Source organism: Jaculus jaculus, chromosome 9 (genome assembly GCF_020740685.1).
Source record: "Jaculus jaculus isolate mJacJac1 chromosome 9, mJacJac1.mat.Y.cur, whole genome shotgun sequence".
In the NCBI taxonomy this organism is placed as follows: domain Eukaryota; kingdom Metazoa; phylum Chordata; class Mammalia; order Rodentia; family Dipodidae; genus Jaculus; species Jaculus jaculus.
Window position 1 is genome coordinate 53,170,084 of NC_059110.1, and position 18,310 is coordinate 53,188,393.

Consider the following 18,310-nt stretch of genomic DNA (forward strand, 5'->3'; position numbering starts at 1 on the left):
GTGGTATTCTACACTATGGAATTCTATACAGTAGTACAGAAAAATGACACACTGAAATTTGAAGAAAAATTGTCAAACCTGGAACAAATCATTCTCAATGAATTCACTCAATCACAGAAAGATAATTACTGCATAGTCTCACTCATCTACAGCTCCTAACCTGAATCTACCAAAGTTGCAAACATACCTACCAATCATCTTGAGGACTGGAAAATAGGGAGGGTGGGGAGGGAGAGGAGTTGCAAGGGAGGGGATGGGGGACACAAAACTGGACCTAAAAGGCAATGGTACCATAAAACTCTACATCCTAAAAGACAGACCAAGTGGTTGAACCTCAACCAGGCCCTTAGGGGAAACACCGGATTCACAAGGCCCTGGAGAGGGTATGACAAAAACTGACCTTTATCTTCTCCTATTTCTGCTTCTCTATCTCTCCCTCTCTCTCTTCTCTCTCATCTCTCTTTCTCTTTTATATCACTTATCCTTTTCTTCCTTCTCTTCTTGGGCGATGACCTGTAACTCCCAGTACCAGCAGGTGGATATCATCCACAGTGAGCTTTTGATCACAGAGACCTCTCCCAAAAGAAAATAGATTTATGTCAGAGCACTTGATGACCCACCATAGGTTAGTGGTATCACCCTACTGCTGAAGGCACCATATACTGTTGGCATGTATCATGGAGTGACATGGCTGGAAGCTGGAAGATAAGTCAGTCCCCAGACAGTAGCATGCCTAGTGCCAGAAGGTGTTACATGAGTGACTGGGGGATAATGATGAATATCTGTCCAAGTAACACATGGTCTAACCTACTTAGTGGCAAACAACTTGACTTGATGCTCATGCAAGTACAATAGTGATGTATAGCCATGGTGGGAAACCAAGTGCTCTCAATTTGGCTAACTGATCTGCTCAGTGGAATGGAACCCATAGCTGGAGCTGGGAAACAAGTCAGAGCCATATCCAAAAACTGAGTCTGCTCTTCATTAAATTCTCTCTAAAAATAATGGTTATCACATTTACTTGGTGCTAACTTTACTCTCCATTGGAGAATCTGCTTCTCTTTTTTTCAGATAGATGCAGATCCTAAGAAGAGAACCACCTCATCATACCTCAAAAGGGCCCCAGCTGAAACTAAGAATAATTGGGGAAACATGCGAGAATACTGTTTTCTTGGAGAACTGGAAACCAGCACAACAGTGGTGATAGGCAGAGAGAACAATCAACCCCTACCAAAACAGATATCCAGAGACACAGAGGCACCCAAGATCTCAACACTGAAGCAGACAATATGAACCTAACATGGCTCAGGGAAATTTGTGGAAGAGGGGGTGGAAAGAATGTCAGAGCCACATGTTGGTTTATGTCATGCAGAAACATTTCCTCCTATCCCAAATTAAGGATCCCCATGGAGAAGGGAGGACAGGAAGGGGGCTAACAATGGTACCAACTTGAATGTATTCACCAACTACAAAAAAACAAATAAAGCACACACACACACACACACACACACACACACACACACACACACACACAACACAAAGGATGGCAAATCTGACCATCCATCAGATTTAACACATAATTTACCCTAACATGGAAGTGCAATTAGCACTTCCAATGCAAGCCTATAATACCAGGCTTCTTTGGCCAGTACTAACCTGATGTAGGCCTAGTTACCTTTTGGGATGGCTTTGGTCTAGCTATGCTGTGCATCCACTTGGTTCCCTCTTTGCTGTTCTGGGGGATCAGGTAGGCTGGCTGGTTTGGTGGATTGCTGTTCTGATCACCTATGCTGTGTACTGTGTAGGTGAGTTCCCTTCCCTAGGACTCTGGTGCTTTCTGGCACTTGTGCTGGTGTTGGGGAGAAGGGAAGCATGGTGGCTAAAATTCTCCCACCTGTCCTGGTGATCCTCTTCCTCACAAATCACTCCACTGTCCTCCTCTTCACATTTCTTGAGTTTTCAAGGAGGCTGGTGTGAGTGGAAAATCCTCTCACATGGCTTTTCCTGTGGTTCAGGCCAAGCTTAGGAGCTGCAGCCACATGGTCCTGGTGCTGCCATTGCTGGAAGTGCTTCTGCCTGTTTCTGTGGACTCTAGATGCTGTGTATCTTTCCTACTTCTCTGCTGTGGGTTGATAGTTTCTTATACTCTTTACTTTTAAGTAGAAGGGTATATTTTGCTGCGATTTTTTTTCATTTGCTTTTTCTTCAATAGGGTGCTTTGGTGTGGTTCCTACACTGCCATCAGCCAGAAGTCACCCATAACTCTCATTTTAAAACAGAAAGCTTAGAGAAGATTTTACTGCCAGGCGTGGTGGCATGTGCTACATAGTGAGTTTGAATAACAGGTCAGCCTGAGCTATAGTGAAACCCTATCTAAAAAAAAAAAAAAGTTTTTACTAAAGGCTGTTGTGGACTATATAGAAAAAAATTGTAGCTTAGCTCAGGACCCTAAACAAATCTAAAGTTTATTGTTGAGACAAATTACCACCTCTTGTAACACAGTGATGTGTTTATGTTTAAAACTTAGGTCAGTTTAGCCAGATGACATATGCATTTAAATAATAATTGAACTGTTTAAGTATTACTTTTTACTAAGTAGAAATGCTACATAGACACATCATGTGTTTGGAACATCATTTCCCTTCTCCCTGCCCCCATTTTACTAAGGGCTGATGTGTGAAGGGTGGTTTATCTCCTCTATTCTTGCTGCTTTGCTGCACTGTACACAGGCATGCACTAGCACTAGCGCTAGGGGAACTGAAAGCTAGGAAACCAGGAGCCCAGGCCTACTCACAGCAATGATTTAACATTTTTGACAATACCTACATCATTTCTGAAACTTTGCTTTATTGAGCAGAATTTATTTTCACTGATGTACACTATTGTATCTCTTCCATGGCTTCAGTATGACAACATTAGTGTTATCTTTATTTCAAAAAAGTAATTTAGGGCTGGAGAGATGGCTTAGCGGTTAAGTGCTTGCCTGTGAAGCCAAAGGACCCTGGTTCGAGGCTCAATTCCCCAGGACCCACCTTAGCCAGATGCACAAGGAGGCACACACATCTGGAATTCGTTTGCATTGGCTGGAAGCCCTGGTGCACCCATTCTCCCCCCTCCCCTTTTCTCTCTCTCTCTGCCTCTTTTTCTCTCTGTCACTCTGAAGTAAATAAATAAAAATAAAACAAAAAATTAAAAAAATAAACATACAAAAGTAATTTAAAAATTGTGCTAATACTATTATAACCTACTCTGAAGGGGTTGTCTTTGAATAGACTAGACAAAACTTGTAGTTAAAAAAAACAAAAACACTGCTCTTTAACTGAGGAATAGTTCTAAGTCAACACATTAAAGATTCTTCTCTTAACAAATATTTTATTTATTTATTTATTTATTTATTTATTTATTTATTTATTTATTTATTTATTTATAAGAGAAAGAGGCAGAGAATGAGAGAGAAGGGGAGAGAGGGAAGGAATGGAAGTACCAGGGTTTTGAGCCACTGCAAACAAACTCCAGAGGCATATACCACAAGGCAAAAATATAGGACCAATATGCTCACACAATGTTCCCAACTGTTTGCTGACATTCCTCAGCAGGACACCTTCACTTATTTATGTTGCAGCCAGGGCAGAGTTAAGTATCCAAAGAGGACTAATGGCTTGCTGTTCTTGTATCTGAACAGAGATATTTTTCTGTCTGAAGACAGACAGAATACTCTGAAACATTAAATGTTACTGGTCAGTATTGCCCATGTCTCCTGGCTCCTCTCAAGTTGCAAGTAACATCATGTAGCTGCAACCACTTAGTTTGAGAGCTAACATGGCCAATCAGATTTGAAGCATACCTTATTTGAGTTTTGCTGGCAGTGAACCCAGGATTAAGTCTTCCTACACCAATGCCAAAGGAACATTTGTATTTGAAGATTAAAAATAGTGATCTGAAACAGTAATTAATTATTAACACTTCCAGTTTTATTTTTTTTTATAATTGACAACTTTCATAACTATAGACAATAATCCATGATAATTCCCTCACCCCCTCACTTTCCCCTTCACAACTCCACTCTCTGTCATATCCCCTCCCCCTCTCAATCAGTCTCTCTTTCATTTTGATTTCATTATCTTTTTCTCATATTAGACTAGTCTTGTGTAGGTAGTACCAGGCACTATGAGGTCATGGATATCCAGGTCAATTTGTGTCTGGAAGAGTGCATTATAAGGAGTCCTATACTTCCTTTGGCTCTTACATTCTGCCCACCATCTCTTCTACAAAGGACCCTGAGACTTGGAAGGTGTTGTAGAGATGTTTCAGTGCTGAGCACTCCTCTGTCACTTTTTCTGAACACTATGGTGCCTTTTGAGTCATGTTAGAGGTCAGTGCCAAACGTGAGAGTAGCATTAATATATGGATATGAACATTAAAAGGCGTTCATACTGTGCAGTTTGGTGAGCATAATATATGCATTTAGCCAGACACCAGCAGGCGTTATACCACTAGGTCTTTCCCCTTCATAGGTTTTCAGTATCAGGCACATATTCCCTTCCATGGAGCAGGACGTCAGTCCAAGTAAGGAGTGATTAGTCTCTCCATAACAGACATACCACTATTTGTATCCACTAGATCATTTGCCCTCCAGGCCAAACTTAAGGCTTGTGGTGTCCACTGTTGGTTATCACCACTGATTACTTCTCTCTCCCCTATGGAACTGCATGTAACATAGCTTTTTCCAACTTTCTGTCAACTTTCCCACAGTTAATGAAATAAAAAATTCTGTGGAAAATCTCACCAGTAGAATGGATGAAAGAGAAGACAGAATAAATTAGAAGAACAGGTGGCAGATCTGACACAGTCCAAAAAAGAGAAAGACAAACAATAGGAAAGTATGAATAGGAATTTCAAGATATTCATGACACTATGAAAAGATCAAACCTAAGAATTTAGGGTATAGTAGAAGAAGACAAATTTCACTCCAAAGGCATAGTAGGTGTTTTCAACAAAATCATAGAAGAAAACTTCCCCCAAATTGGGAAAGAGGTGTGAATGCAGATAGAGGAATCCTTTAGAACACCAACCAGACAAAACCTGGAAAGAACCTCTCCTCGCCATATTATGATTAAACTATGAAATATACAAACCAAAGAAAAAATGTTGAAAGCAGTTAAACAGAAAAATCAAGTTATCTACAAAGGCAAGCCCATCATGATCACAGCAGATGGCTCAACACAAATGTAAAAGCCAGAATGTATTCCAAGTTCTGAAAGATAATTAACTGTCAACCAAGGTTATTGTATCCTGAAAAGCTATCCATTAAAATAGATGGAGAAATAAGGACAGTCCACAACGAAAGCAGACTAAAGGAATACTTGAAGACAAAACCAGCCCTACAGAAAATACTTGAAAGAATCCTCCATGCTGAAGAGAAAGAAAAGCACACATACAAGGACCTGGAAAAGTCAAATAATTCTCAAATAGTAGTTAACACAAGAGAGCAAAGGTAAAACCAGAAGGACTACAAAAAATGGCAAAATAAATACACACCTTTCAATAATAGCACTTAATACCATTGGCCTCAATGCCCCCCCAAAAAAACATAGGATTGCAGACTGGATTAAAAAGCAGGATCCTTCAATTTGTTTCCTCCAAGAAACTCACATTTCTACAAAGGATGGACACTATCTGAGGGTGAAAGGTTAGAAAACGGTGTTTCAAGCAAATGGGCCTAGAAAACAAGTAGGGGTTGTTATCTTAATATCTGACAAGGTATACTTCAGTCCACCATTAGTTAAGAAAATAAGGAAGGTCACTTAATATTGATTAAAGGCACATTCCAATGGGAGGACATTACAATCCTAAATGTATGTGCACCTAACATGGGACTCCAAAATTCATCAAACAAATGCTATTAGAACTAAGGTCACAGATAACACCAAACACAGTTGTGGGGGTGACTTCAACACCCCACTCTCATCAACTGTCAAGTAATCCTGGAAAATCATAAACAGGGAGGAATCTGGATTAAATGAGGTCATAGAAGAAATGGACCTAACAGATATATACAGGACACTTAATCCAAATGCTGTAGCATACACATTCTTTTCAGTAGCACATAGAATATTCTCTAAAATAGACCATATATTAGGACACAAAGCAAATCTTAAAAAATAGAGGCAAATTGAAATAATTCTTTGCATTCTATCTGACCACATTGGAATCAAACTACAAATCAATAGCAAGAGAAGCTATAGAACATACACAAAATCATGGAAACAAAACAATACACTACTAAATGATGAATGGGTCAATGAAAAAATCAAGAAGGAAATAAAAAATATTCATAGAATCAAATGATAATGAGAACACAACATAAGAAAACCTTTCAGACACAATGAGGGCAGTCCAAAGAGGTAAATTTACAGCTTTAACTCCCTATATTAGGAAATTTAGAAAGGTCTCAAGTAAACGACCTAATTCGTCACCTTAAAGCCTCGGAAAAAGAAGAACTAAAATTAGTACATGGGAGAAAATAATAAGGATTAGGGCATAAATTAATGAAATAGAAACCTAAAAAACAATCCGAAGAATCAATGAAACAAAGAGATGGTTCTTTGAAAGGATAAACAAGATTGATAAACCCTTAGCAAATCTGACCAAAAGAAAGAGAGAAGAGACACAAATTAATAAAATTAGAGATGAAAAAGGCAACATCACAACTGATAACAGAGAAATTCAAAAAATCACAGGGATGTACTATAAAAACATATACTCCACTAAGTATGAAAACCTCAAAGAAATGGATGATTTACTTGATTTATTTGACCTACATAAATTAAATCAAGATGAGATTAATCACTTAAATATACCTATAGCAAGTATGGATATCCAAACAGTTATCAAAAATCTCCCAACTAAAAAGAGTCCAGGCCCATATGGATTCACTGGTTAATTCTACCAGACCCTTGGGAAAGAAATAAGACCATTGCTTCTTAAGCTTTTCCATGAAATAGAAAAAGAAGGAACCCTACCAAATGCCTTCTATGAATCCAGCATCACTCTGATGCCAAAACCAGGCAAAGATAGAGCAAAAAAAGAAAATTACAGGCCAATCTCCCTCATGAACATAGATGCAAAAATTCTCAACAAAATATTGGCAAACAGAATAGAAGAATATATCAGAAAGATCATTCACCCTGACCAAGTAGGCTTTATCCCAGAGATGCAAGGATGGTTCAATATATGCAAATCAATAAATATAATATATTATCTAAATGGACTGAAGGACAAAAAAACATGATCATCTCATTAGATACAGAAAATGCATTTGAGAAAATCCAACATCCCTTTATGATAAAAGTCCTACAGAGACTGGGAATAGAAGGAACATATCTAAATACAATAAAGGCTATTTATGACAAGCCTACAGTCAACATATTACTAAATGAGGAAAAACTGGAAGCTTTTCCACTAAAATTAGAAACAAGACAAGGGTGTCCACTGTCCCCACTTTTATCTAATATAGTAATGGAAGTCTTAGCCATATCAATAAGGCAAGAGACATACATAAAAGGGATACAAATTGGAAAGAAAGAGATCAAGTTATCCTTATTTGCAGATAACATGATTATATATTTAAAGGACCCTAAAGAGTCTACCAGCAAACTGTGAGAGCTGATAAATACCTATAGTCATGTAGCAGGATACAAAATAAATACACAAAAATCAGTAGCATTCCTATATGATAACAACAAACACACAGAGTATGAAATCAGAGAATCATTCCCATTCACAATTGCACCAAAGAAAATAAAGTACCTTGGAATAAACCTAACCAAGGAAGTGAAGGATCTGTACAATGAAAACTTTAAAACACTAAAGCAGGAAATTGTAGAAGACACTAGGAAATGAAAAAACATCCCTTGTTCCTGGATTGGAAGAATCAATATCATGAAAATGGCAATCTTACCAAAGCAACCTCCACATTTCATGCAATCCCCATAAAAATCCCAACCACATTCTTCACAGAAATAGAAAAACAATCCAAAATTTTATTTGGAATGACAAAAAAATCTCGAATATCTAATATCTAAAACAATATTGAGCAACAAAAATAAGGCTGGTGGTATGACCATACCTGACTTTAACCTATACTACAGAGCTAAAATAACAAAAATAGCATGGTACTGTCACAAAAGCAGACATGTAAACATGCCACAAAAGCATACATGGATCAGAATAGAGGACCCAGATGTAAGTCCGGGTAGCTTTAGCCACCTGATACTCGATAAAAATGCTCATTGAAAAAAAGACAGCCTCCTCAGCAAGTGGCGCTAGAAAAACTGTATATGTATCTCTAGGAGGATGAAAATACATTCTTCTCTCTCTCCATGCACAAGAATTAAGTCAAACGGATTAAAGACCTTAACAACAGACCTGAAACCTGAAATTTCTAGAGGAAAAAGTAGGGGAAACCCTTGAACATATTAGACTCGACAAAGAGTTTCTGAATATAACCCCATTTTCTCAGGCAATGAAACCACAGAGTAACCACTGAGACCTCGTGAAATTACAAAGATTTGGTATGGCAAAGGACACTGCAAATAAAGCAAAGAGGCAACCTACAGAATGGGAAAAAAATCTTTGCCATCTATATATCTGATAGAGGATTAATATCTAGGATATACAAAGAACTCAAAAAAAATTAAATAATAAGGAATCAAGCCAATTAAAAATGGGCTATGGAACTAAATAGAGAGTTATCAAATGAAGAAATGTGGATGGCATATAAGAATCTAAAAAAATGTTCTACATTCCTAGTCATCAGGGAAATGGAGATTAAAACTACGTTGAGATTCCATCTCACTCCTATCAGATTGGCTACCATCATGAAAACAAATGACCATAAATGCTGATGAGGATGTGGAAAAAGAGGAACCCTTCTACATTGTTGGTGGGAATATAGTCTTGCCCAGCCATTGTGGAAATAACTGTGAAGTTCCTAAGACAGCAAAAAGTTGATCTACCATATGACCCAGGTATTGCACTTCTAGGCATATATCCTAAGGACTCATCTCATTTCCTTAGAAGTACATGCTCAACCATGTTTGTTGCCGCTCAATTCATAACAGCTGAGAAATGGAACCAGCCTAGATGTCCCTCAACTGATGAGTGGATAATGAAGATATGGCACATTTATACAATGGAGTTCTACTCAGCAGTAATGAAAAATGGAGCTATGAAATTTGCAGGAAAATGGATGGATTTGGAAAGGATTATAATAAGTGAGGTAACCCATGCCCTGAAAGCCAAGCATCACATGTTTTCTCTCATGTGTGGATCCTAGCTACAGATGGTTGGACTTCTGTGTGAGTAGGAAAATAACTCAGTAAAAAGACCAGTAAGCTGGAAAAGATACAAAGGGAAGAGAAAGGAAGGGAGGGTGGTACTGAGTAGGATGGTATTATATATATGTAACTAGAAGAACAGATTAAATGTCCAAGTGAGGTTAGGGGAAGAGATTGAGTGAAGGAAAGATAGAGGGAGGGCTAATCAAAATCTAAGATGATATAAGTAAATTCTATGGAAACTTATTTTTTTTAATTTTAATTTTCTCAATTTTTTTAACATCTTCCAAGATTATAAAAAATATCCCATGGTAATACCCTCCCTCCCACACTTTCCCCTTTGAAATTCCATTCTCCAGCATATGCCCTCCCATCTCAATTAGTTTCTCTTTTATTTAGATGCCATCATCTTTTCCTCCTATTATGATGGTCTTGTATAGGTAGTATCGGCACTGAGAGGTCATGGATATCGAGGCCATTTTGTTTTTTGAGGTAGAGCCTCACTCTAGCCCAGGATGGCCTAGAATTCACTATAGAATCTCAGTGTGGCTTAAAACACATGGCAATCTTCTTACCTCTGCTTCCTGAGTGCTGGGATTAAAGGTGTGCACCACCATGACCGTCTTTCAATCACTCTCTCATTTATTTCAATGTCGTGATCTTTTCCTTCTATTATGATGGTCTTGTGTAGGTAGTATCAGGCACTGAGAGGTCATGGATATCGAGGCCATTTTGTGTCTGGGGGGAGCAGGTTGTAAGGAGTCCTACCCTTCCTTTGGCTCTTACATTCTTTCTACCACCTCTTCTGCAATATACCTGGAGCCTTGGAAGGTGTGATAGAGATATTGCAGTACTGAGCACCACTGTCACTTCTTTCCAGCACCATGATGCCTTCTGAGTCATCCCAAGCTCACTGCCATCTGAAAAGGGAAGGTTTTCTACAAAAAGAGAGAGTAGCAATAATATAAGGGTATGAAAATTAAGAGAAGTGCTTACTGGGCAGTTTGGTAAGCATAGTATATACAGTTAGCCAGACAGCAGCAGACGTTACACCCCTAGGACTCTTGACTACCCCTGTTTTAAGTTTTCAGTATCAGGGATGTATTCCCTCCCATGGAGCAGGCCTCCAGTCCAATTAGAGGGCAGTTGGTTTCCACCATGACAGACATGCCACTATTGCACCCGTTCACTCATTTGGTCTGGCTGGCCAATTATAAGGTTTGCAGTATCCACTGTGGATTATCTTCACTGGTGGTATCTGTTTCTCCCATTGAACTGCATGTAGAATGGCTTCTTCCAGCTTTCTGTTAGCTACATGGAGGAGGTTATCAGCTCAGTTCCAGCAGGATTTCTCAGTGGCCTTGCAGCCCAAGTATGTGAAGTCTTCAGCGATAGGATCTTACCATGGATTCCTGGTTGGAAACCAAGGGCCTGAGCAATGGGCTAAAATGTTTTGGGGGCATCAGGGACCTCCCTGGCCAACAACTAACTGGAAGGTATCCCACCCTTGGCACTGAAAAATTTCTAGCAACCATGTATGGCTCCTGAGTGTTCCATTGTCCCAAACTGGAGGATTCTTTATGATTTATTTATATCCTCTTAGATTTTGATTAGCCCTCCCTCCACCTTTCCTTTACCCAATCTCTTCCCCTGACCTCACTTTGGGCCTTCTCAGCCCTGTTACTCTATTCTTCTACTTACATATATACAATACCATCCTATTAAGTACCCTCCTTCCTTCCTTTCTCTTCCCTTTGTATCTCTCTCTCTCTCTTTTAGCTTACTGGCTTCTGATGCTGATTTTTTTTTTTCCTTCTCACACAGAAACCCAATCATCTGTAACTAGGATCCACATATAAGAGAGAATATGCGGTGCTTGGCTTTCTGGGCCTGAGTTACCTCACTTATTATTATCCTTCCCAGATCCATCTATCTTCCTGCAACTTTCATAACTTCATTTTTCTTTACTGCTGAGTAGAACTCCATTGTATAAATGTGCCATATCTTCATTATCCACTCATCAATTGAGGGACATGTAGGCTGGTCCCATTTCCCAGCTATTATGAATTGAGTGGCAATAAACATGGTTGAGCATGTACTTCTAAGGAAATGAGATGAGTCCTCAGGATATATGCCTAGGAGTGCTATACCTCGGTCATATGGTAGATCACATTTTAGCTGCCTTAGGAACCTCCACACTGATTTCCACAATGGCTAGACCAGATAGCATTCCCACCAACTGTGTAGAAGGGTTCCTCTCTTTCCACATCCCCACCAGAATTTATGGTCATTTATTTTCATGATGGTAGTCAGTCTGAGAGGATTGAGATGGAATCTCAATACAGTTTTAATCTGCATTTGCCTTACTAGGAATGTAGAACATTTCTTTTGATGCTTATATGCCATCCATATTTCTTCATTTGAGAACTCTCTATTTAGCTCCATAACTCATTTTTTAATTGGCTCATGGAAACCTATTTTTTTGGATAATGGAACACTCAGAGCCATGTTGCTAGAAAACTTTCAATGCCAGATATGGGATACCTTCCATTGAGTTGTTGGCCAGGGAGGTCACTAATGCCCCAAAAATATTATAGCCCATTGCAGAGGTACTTGGTTTCCCACCAGGAACAGATGGTAAGACTCTATTGCTGAAGACTCCATATACTTGGGCTATAAGACCACTGAGAAATCCTGCTGGAACTGAGCTGATAACCTCCTCCATGTAGCTAACAGAAATCTGGAAGAAGCCATTCTACATGCAGTTCAATGGGAGAAACAGATACCACCAGTGAAGATAATCAACAGTGGATACTGCAAACCTTATAATTGGCCAGCCAGACCAAATGAGTGAACGGGTGCAATAGTGGCATGTCTGTCATGGTGGAAACCAACTGCCCTCTAATTGGACTGGAGGCCTGCTCCATGGGAGGGAATACATCCCTGATACTGAAAACTTAAAACAGGGGTAGTCAAGAGTCCTAGGGGTGTAACGTCTGCTGCTGTCTGGCTAAATGTATATACTATGCTTACCAAACTGCCCAGTAAGCACTTCTCTTAATTTTCATACCCTTATATTATTGCTACTCTCTCTTTTTGTAGAAAACCTTCCCTTTTCAGATGGCAGTGAGCTTGGGATGACTCAGAAGGCATCATGGTGTTGGAAAGAAGTGACAGTGGTGCTCAGTACTGCAATATCTCTATCACACCTTCCAAGGCTCCAGGTATATTGCAGAAGAGGTGGTAGAAAGAATGTAAGAGCCAAAGGAAGGGTAGGACTCCTTACAACCTGCTCCCCCCAGACACAAAATGGCCTTGATATCCATGACCTCTCAGTGCCTGATACTACCTACACAAGACCATCATAATAGAAGGAAAAGATCACGACATTGAAATAAATGAGAGAGTAATTCGGTTTGCAAGTATTTGGTTGAGGATCTTTGCATCTATGTTCATTAGGGGAAAAGGCCACTAGTTTTCTTTTCTTGTGGCATTTCTGCCTGGTTTTGCAATTAGGGTGATACTAGCTTCATAGAAGGAGTTGGGTATCTTTCCATGTTCTTCAATTGTCTGGTACAGTTTTAGAAAGATTGGTTTGAGTTCTTCCAGAAGGTTTGATAAAATTCAGCTGGGAATCCATCTGGTCCTGGACTCTTCTTTTTTGGGAGGTTTTTAATTACTTTTTCAATCTCCGTGAGTGTGATGGGTTCATTGAGGTGATTAATTCGCACTGAGTTTAGCTTTGTTAGATGATATGCATCCAGGAATTTATCCATCTCCTCCACATTTTCCAGTTTTGTGGAGTAGAGGTTTTTGAAATAAGTCCTGATGATTCTACCGATTTCACTTATGTCTGTTGTGATCTCTCCTTTTTCAGTTTGAATTTTGTTAATTTGTAGCCTGTCCTTTTTTTGCTTGATCAAATTGGCCAGAGGTTTGTCAATCTTGTTTATTTTTTCAAAGAACCAGCTCTTTGTTTTGTCAATTGCCTTAATTGTTTCCTTAGTTTCCAATTCATTAATTTCTGCTCTGATTTTAATTATTTCTTTCCTTCTGGAGCTCTTTGGGTTGGATTTTTCTTGTTTTTCCAATGCCTTTAGGTGGATGGTTAGGCTACTGATTTGGGATCTTTCTGTCTTTTTAATGAAAGCATTGAGTGCTATGAATTTTCCCCTGGGGACTGCCTTCATTGTGTCCCATAAGTTTTGGTATGATGTGTTCTCATTGTCATTCAATTCCAGGAATTTTGCAATTTCATTTTTTATTTCATCCACTATCCATTTATTGTTTCAGAGTGTGCTATTCAATTTCCAGTTGCTGTTGGGATTCTTGGTTGTTTTTTGTTGTTGTTGTTGATTTCTAGCAATATAGCATTATGATCTGATATCATGCAGGGAATTATGTCGATTTTCCTAAATATGTGGAGGCAATCTTTTTGACCCATTATGTGTTCTATTTTAGAGAATGTTCCATGAGCTGCTGAGAAGAATGTGTAGTCTGGGGATTTGGGATGGAAAGTTCTGTAGATGTCTGTTAGGTCTGAGTGCTCTATGGTTTTGTTGAGCTCTCTTACTTCCCTGTTGAGCTTCTGTTTGCATGATCTATTACTGATAATGGTGTGTTAAAGTCCCCAGCTATGATGGTGTTGGTGGTTATTTCTGCTTTATTGTCAAGTAGGTTTTGTTTTATGAACTGTGGTGCCCCTGTGTTTGGTGCATAAGATTTATGATTGTAATATCCTCTTGATGGATTGTTCCCTTTATAAGTAGGAAGTAGCCTTCTTTGTCTTTTTTGACTGCTTTTGGTTTGAAGTCAATTTTATCTGATATTAATATAGCTACACTTGCTTGTTTCTTATTCCCATTTGCTTGGAATATTGTTTTCCACCCTTTCACTCTGAGGAGGTTTCTGTCTTCAGTGGTAAGGTGGGTTTCTTGAAGGCAGCAGATTGAGGGGTCTAATTTTTTGATCCACCCAGTTAGCTTGTGTCTCTTAATGGGGGAATTAAGGCCATTAATATTTAGGGTGATGACTGTGAGATTTGATTTGATCCCTGTCATGTTGTGGTGGTAGAGGTGTGTTGGCATTTCCATGGAATTTAAAATTTTTTCTGTCTACTCTGGGTTGGTTGCTGTGATCTGCTTCTTGTAAGCATTTGTGTTTTGTTATTCATTTCTTCTCTGTGGAGAATTTCCTGGAATACTTTCTGTAGGTTTGGTTTTGTGTTCATATAATTGTAAAGCTGAGTTTTGCCATGGAAAGTTTTCCTTTCACCATCTATTATAAGGGAGACTTTTGCTGGGTAGAGTAGTTTAGGTTGAAATCATAGTTTCTTAGAGTTTGAAGAGTTTCATTCCAGGCCCTTCTAGCGTTCAGGGTTTCCATTGAGAAGTCTGAAGTAATTCTGATGGGGTTTCCTTTGAAAGTGGTGTGCTGTTTTTCCCTATCTGCTTTTAGGATTTTCTCTTTGGTGTCAATGTTTAGAGTCTTAATGATAATATGTCTTGGGGAGTTTCTCCTTTGGTCTAGTCGGTTAGGAGTTCTGTTTGCTTCTTGTATCTTGATGGGCCTTTCTTTTAAGAGACAGGGGAAGTTTTCTTCAATTATTGTGTTAAATAAGTTCTCCATGCCTTTGGTCTGTAATTCTTCTCCTTCTGGTATTCCAATTATTCTGATATTAGGACGTTTAAGTGTATCCCACAATTCTCTCATTGTTCTGTTCACAGGAACTTTTGAACTTACTGAAATTTTTGGACTCTCCAACTGTTTCTTCCATCCTGTCTTCCAGATCAGAATTTCTATCTTCCACTTCGCTGACTCTATTCTTGAGAGCCTCTAGCGAGTTTTGCACTTGTTCAATTAAGTTTGCATTTACTACTACTATCCTATGTATCACTTCCATTGCTTTGTCCAGCTCCCTTTTCGCCTCATTTTCTGATTTTATTGATGATTCTTGGAAATCATCCTTGCATTTCTTTATGTTTTTCATTTAGTGTGGCCAGCTTATTTTTAAGGTCCTCTTTTTTTCCACTCTCCCTCACCTCTCTTAGCTCTCTTTGAATTCCTTCCAGTGTCTTATCATATTGCTCTAGCTTAGTGATGGTAGCATCCACATGATTATCTGTCCTTTGTAGCTTTCCTGCCAGTTCTAGCAGTAGGTTGGTCAGGGTTACGTTGCTCATAGCTTCCACTTGATGTTCTGATCCTAAACACTCTACTATGGTTTTTTTTTTTTTTTTTTTTTTTTGTTGTTGTTAGATGTGCTCCTTGTTGGACAGGGTGATCTGTCTGGATTTTCTTGTGTTTTATTTTTCATGTTATTTCTTTTGCACAGTGGTCTATCCATGTCAGTGTATGGGCAGGCAGGTGGGTGGAGCAGCCTGGGCTCTAGCTCAATGAGAATCCAAGGCAGCCTGGGGCAGTTGCCAAGCAGCCTGTGTTTTTGTTCTGTCTTGCCAAAACTGCCTATTTACTGCCTGACAGGGCCACCAATGTTGCCTGAATTCTCACCCAGTGATGCCTCAAAGCTGCCTTCCTTCAAGCTTGAAAGATGACTGAGGTAGCAAGCCCTGAAGCTGTCCAAACTGTGGCTGGGAACACTGGGACCTGCAAACAGTCTGCGTTCTCCCACCTCAGGCGAGTGGGAAATGGGTGGCGATGGACAGGTAGGGAATGGCACCTGAGCTGGCACTAGTCACTCAGTGTTGCTTGTGTGGCCCTTGCTGTGGGACTTGGCCTACTGCACGTGCAATTGTAGTGCAGAGGCAGCTGATGCGGGTATGGGATCAGACATAGCAGAGGCTGGCCAGCAGGCAAGCAATCGGAGCACAGTAGTGGGGGGGTCTTGCAGCCGCCTAATCACAACAGAGGTGGCGCCCCGTGGGTTTGTGAACCAAGCACAGCATGGCAGGCCAGCGCGCACGATCAGATTACAACGGCGGAGGACCCCGCGTGGTCAGTGCAGTGGGCTGGCAGGCCTGCGATGTGCTGGCAGGCACGCGATCAGAGCATAGCCCCTTGGGGCGTGGGGTGCGGCGGCTCTAGGGGGGTATACTACCCACCAGAGAGGGGCTCCGTGAATTTTTCTCCATTCTGTGCCCTCCCACTGGCAAGAAGACCCTGATAACCCTTAATTTCTTGCCTTTCTTTCCCTGGTATCTGCAGCGCAACTAGGTGGTCGCCATCTTGGCCAGAAGTTCGGATCCTGCTTTTTAACCCAGTCTGCAAACCTGTTTCTTTTGTTTGGAGCACTGAGGCCATTGATGTTAAGAGTTATTATTGAAAGATATGTATTTAATCTTGCCATTTGTCTTATTTTGTAGTTATTCTTATTCTTCCTTTATTCTGTTGTATTAACTATTATTTGAGTTTGGTTTATTTTTGTCCTATTTCCTCATGTGTATGCTTTTCTTTCTCTTCAGCATGGAGGAGCCTTTCAAGTATTTTCTGTAAAGCTCATTTAGTGTTTATATATTCCTTTAGTCTGTTTCTGTTGTGGAATATCCTTATTTCTTCATCTATTTGGATGGGTTGCTTTGGTTGACCATTGTTATCTATTAGAAGTTGGAATATATCATTCCAAGCCCTTCTGGCTTTAAAAAATGTGTGCTGATTAATCTGCTGTGATCCTTATGGGCTTGCCTTTGTATTTGACTTGATTTTTCTCTCTAACTGCTTTCAATATCTTTTCTTTGGTTTATGTGTTTTGTAGTTTAATTATAATATGATGGTGAAAGCTTCTTTCCTGATTTTGTCTGCTTGACATTCTTATGGCTTCCTGTATCTGCGCTGGCATCACTTTCTCTATTATTAAAGGCACACAACTTCAATACCAGCACTTGGGAGCCAGAGATAGGTGGATTGCTATGAGTATGAGGCCACCCTGAGACTACAGAGTGAATTCCAGGTCAGCTTAAGACTACAGTGAAACCCTACCTTAAAAAAAATGAAAGCATTGGGCAATAGCAAAGATATACTCAAACAAAATAAGATTTAAATGGGGCAAACATCAAAACATATAGCTCCAAGTCCAACAACACTAGTCAGTGACAAATCTCCAAGTCTGATAATTCTAACAAGCAACAAGTTTCTGTAGTTCCAATTCCACCCCTCCAGCTAGGGTACTTACAGTCCTGGAAAACTTCATCCAGGGCCAGCAGCTCTCTTTAGCAGCTATCTTGTGGACCTTGCATCTCCACTGGGTCTCCACTGAAACCCATGATCTATCCTCATGGCTCTATTGGTATCCATGCAGGCAATCCTGCTTCACACTGCCTATGGTCGTTTCTAAAACACAAGACCATGCTGCCAATTCAATGATCCTCTCTTTCTTGCAGTTCTCATACTCTTCAATACCAGGTGGGGTGAAAATTTGTTAATCCAGGAGGAATAAGGCAAACTTTGAAGAACAGGACACTCCTTGATCATTCAGCTCCTTCAAAAGAGTCTAAATTCTTCCTATTGCCCCAATGCAGGCCAGCTGGCCCAATCTCAAAGATTGTAATCTCTCACATAATTGCAGCTGAATGGGCAGAATTTTCAGCCAGATTTCATTTCTGTGCCATATCCCTCTGCTCACACTAGTCCATTCCTATGCAATGCAACCCTGTATAACTTCTCAGGACAGGAATAGTAGTAAGCCTTTCACATAAACTGCTTCTAGCCCCATCCAAGCAAAGCTCTTTTTCACCCTCATAAGCCAAATCTCACAGTTCATATTACTTAGCACATTCTAGTCTTTCAACTCTGACCAGAATCAACTATACTTATAGCAATGTAAACTGTCTCTTAGGCCAAAGTTTCAAATCATTCCACATTCCTCCTGAAAAATCATCTCCAGGAGGGAAAAGCCACATAGTCAGGTGTCTAACAGCAAATGACACCACTCCTCAGTATCAACTTTACTGTTGCCGTTTGGTTCACATTGCTGGCAGAAATCACCTGACCAAGAGCAGCTTGTGGGAATAAAGGTT